This window comes from Papaver somniferum, chromosome 10, assembly GCF_003573695.1.
Source record: "Papaver somniferum cultivar HN1 chromosome 10, ASM357369v1, whole genome shotgun sequence".
In the NCBI taxonomy this organism is placed as follows: Eukaryota; Viridiplantae; Streptophyta; class Magnoliopsida; order Ranunculales; family Papaveraceae; genus Papaver; species Papaver somniferum.
Genome location: NC_039367.1, coordinates 30,220,783 through 30,225,152, shown reverse-complemented (window position 1 = coordinate 30,225,152; position 4,370 = coordinate 30,220,783).

Genomic DNA, 4,370 nt, shown 5'->3' with positions numbered 1-4,370 from the left:
TGATTCTCTAGAGCATTCAGAGAAAGGGGATTTGTCCAGGTCCAAAAAGGACACAACTCCACGAACTTAACAACACCTAAAGAAATATCATGCGTGGTTATTATCGCGGATTACACCAAACAATGGTAGTTCAAGACATCGCGTTCACTGTCCATCAAGTAGTTCCGACAATTTCTCACTAAGAAATGGTTCAAGACCTCATGGACACCTCTTTCCTATGTGGTATTTCTCGCTTTCCGTTTTCTGATTTTTATCGGTATTTCATTCAAGTGGGGGATTGTTGGAGAAAATGAGTTTATATGTTGGTTTAATAGTCTTGGTTTGTATTTGATCTTGTGACCTATGAATCACCAAGGATGCTTGCTCATTTTTTTACGAGTGAATGAAAGAGGACTTTTAGTTCCACATTGGATATACTAGAGGTAAATGTCCTCCATATATGCTGAGTATCTTAGTTACTAATATGGATGGGCGGGTACGAGCGGGAAGACAATATTTGTTCTTGCTAAGGCTTTGGGCTTGTGCCTGCGCCGTGGACATATGTCAACCAAGATTTATTTCTTTTGGTCAAAATTATTTTGAATATCTTAAAGAATTTAAAATAATTTTTTGATTGTATATTAATTGATTTGCTTAAATTGGGGCTTATGACTTGGGAGAAAATTATTTTACTTATCAAAATGAGTTTTATAACTTATGTCAACATTATGACAGAATATTTCCTAAACGATTTTAATTAATTCCTGTCATAATTTGTGACTTAATTTTTCTATTATTAATGCACTGAATTAACTCTCTTTTTTACCTATAAAAGAAAATGAATTTCTCATTTGCAAATTGTGTCCAGAAGAGCTACTATCCTCTTGTTTTCGTCTCTCTCCCTCTGTGTGGTATTTTTCATTTCTTTTGTGCCATTGTTGTTGAGTTCGTATGAGTAGGAAAGTATTGTAGTTCTAACAATACTTGCAACGGGTAGCTTTATCCTGGATACAACTTGACCACAGGGTATAGGCATCACTCATTCTTGAGGCATACCGGTCAACTATTGTGTTAAGGACAGCGTGTTGAACACGTGACCATTCATATGTTTGCGTTCATCGAGTGTTTATTTATCTTTCAGAAATTTATTTCTAACATCTTCTTTGAGTTTTATTGTTACAGTTGCAACAGTCGTGTAATGAAATTGAGAAGGATTGTTCCGAGGATCGATTAGGCCTCTCAATATCTGGGACTAGATTTTTGTTGGCATGATTTTGGTATTGTTGTTGTTACCCCATAACTTGCAGCACCACCTGCGACAGCTAGAAAAAAAATTAGTTAATTTACATATTAGACATTGAGCAAAACTTTATATCTATGGGGAACATGTCTTAAGACAAGTAAGCTTGTTATAGAAAATAATTAAACAACACAATAGTTTGGCATATTATTCGATCTCCTAGTACAAAAAGTCTAGAGGAAAACTGAGAGAAACTAAATATTTGAGTAGAATGAAAACAATAAGACAGGGTCCAAGAAGACTTGGGTTACATAACTCATTACAACTAGTCACATGAATCAACTTTCCGTATGATAATTAACTTAGTATAATTAAATCTACGAGAACATCAATTTGTTAAACACCATGACTCTCCACATTTAAATCTACACTTGTAACGCATACACAGATCAACATGGATCATTTAATATAAAAGATAATTTATTTTAGAATAGGAAAAATATGAATCGTTCAATATGAAAATAGCATATTACATTAAATGAGAATATGCTACAACAAGTCTTCATGGATCACAGCCAACAAACAATTGGATTTTCCTAGTTGGTTAATATTATATGTGCATAAGATATAAATGAAAACATAACCTTTCACTGAAATCTCACATTTCTATGTTTTTGCAATAATTTTTCATTTATATGGACATTTCTTGGTGCATTATTCGTTGGTTTTTCGTTTGCATCCATGGATGTGGTAGCAATACTTTCTTTTAAGGTTTGTTTTCTCGAGATGTATGAGAAAATAGTTATACATTTGTCAGGGCCAAAGTCTTTGGAAATTTCATCATTCTCAAAGTCCAAAGTGAATACCAATCCTATAACGATTAGGCCCCTTCTCTTTGATCTAGCGGCCCTTACTTGCTTCTTTACTATACACTGAATGACAAGTGTTAATTTCAGAAGTAAACAGGTAACATACAACTTGATTCATACTGACCAAGTATACTCACATGTCACTTAATAGCTAAAGGATTTTTTTTTGTTTATCTTTTCCTGCGTGTTTATCAATCAAAGAAATCCCTCGCCTAGCCTCAATTGCACAACCTTCATTTTGAGTTTGTACATACAACATATGCATAAGTTTTCCAAACAACTCTTCGGTGTTTTTATTTGTTTTATTGATATTTTTTTTAATGTGTTTGATTTATATTGTTTCTCTATGTTTTCGTTTTTTCAGGGTTTTCACAAGTACGCAACTTATACCGAAGTAAATGTTGTTGTCTAAGATCATCCTTATTTCATCATAGGGAGGAGAGACTTGCATGGCCTTATCCAGACTAAGGCGTTCTCTCAAAACCAATATATTAATCCCTTTTCTGTAACTCCAGGTATGGGAGCCCTAAAGAGAGCCCCAAAGCAGAGCTCCACAGTTAACCGGAAATCCACGTATGAGTTTTGCTTCCTCTTCTTATACATATACCAGTGATGTTAGAAGATCCGGAAACCCCCAAACTCCAGAAGCTATAGAGTTAAGTGCTATGTTAACAAAATTTCAAAAATCTTTAGCTGCTCAGAAGAAGAAAGTTGATAAGCTTACAAATCTTTTTGAAAAAAAATAAACCACGATTTGGTAAAACAAGTGTTGGAGATTGGGAATGAGAAGGAAAAATAAAGGATCCGAGTAGGATGTTGTTTAGTGTTGAGGTTATTTTAGAAGGATAATTTTTGTGGTTTATCATTTATGGATGTTTTAATGTGATAGTGAATGAAGGAATGGTTTTATGTGATGGTTTCATAGTTTAAGTTTTAATTTTAATTAGATTTTTCATTTTATTTTCTTGTTCTTTAATTCTGCTTTATATTCACCATTCTCTAGGTTGATCCTACTATTGTTGCACATTTTCTTTGTCTTTCCTCATTTTAGTTTCTCTAAAAGTATATATATGTATTTGGTGCATCAAGTTGATGTATTGAGACTAGGTGGCCTTTATTCAAGGCAAACTTTACACACATTAAATGAATTAATTGCTCGAATTACTTAAAAAGAGTCCATGTGAAAAGTCTAAACAACTCCCTGTTCCAGATTTGATATCACACTTATTATGAAATTCGCTTATATTTCCTGATATCACTGTCAGATTTTAGTTCCGCAGCTGTAATATATTTCATGTTTTCAAGGGTCTCTCTTTGTAGACTGTCGTGGTAGGTAAGAGACAATCTAGTTCTCATTTTTCTTTCATGTGTTTGTGGTGCTGGTGCTGTGTTGTAGAGAATCTACAACAATGAATGGGTTGTATAATTTGAATGAATATATGGGATGCGGATTTTAAAGGGAACGAGTGAGTAGTGTCGTGGAATGGAGGTGGATTGAAGGCTAGGATACACTTTCAGTTCCAGAGAACTGACAGTTGAACAAGAAAGCAATTAAATTATTGGTTCACTGAAACTGACAAGCATAACCAAGTTATTGGGCAGTGGGTTGTGTGGAGGAAGAATAGGAAGTCAATATGGGTTGGAGAGCATGCCATTGGTTATTCTTAGGTTTATATTTGGAAATTGGTGGAAAAAGAGAAAGATATAAAAGCAAAGGCCACTCCTACCATTCTATTATCTCTTCTTCTACTTTTGTTATAGGGTTTAGACATGAATACTTTCTTTTTATTCTTGTTATGAACTCCGTTAACATTTGCTAGATTTTTTTATTATTGGTTAATGATTAAGTTGATTTCAAATAACATGTTTTTTGGTTTGAATAATTATTTTTGTCTCATATTTATCGTTCATGATTCTCTGAAAATATAGTTGCATGATTGACATATTGCAATATGATTTGAATGTTTGTTTGGTTAAGTCTAGAATTGGTTGAACTCACATCCATATCTATAGCTAATTTATGGTTTATCATCGAGCGATAACCTTGATTACAAGTAGCATAAATATAGTTATAGCTTGTGGTAATATACCCTTGTAATCATATGTAGAACTTGACCTTTATTGAATTTTTTGTGCAATGTATTTCAATTGCATTGATTATCCTATTTCATAGATCTTAATGCTCTTTGGGAATTGAAATTGATTAGCGCAAGGCATCGGGTTATTCTCAAGGTAGTATTCATACTTGCATCGTTTTACATGTAAGTGTGATGATTTTAGGA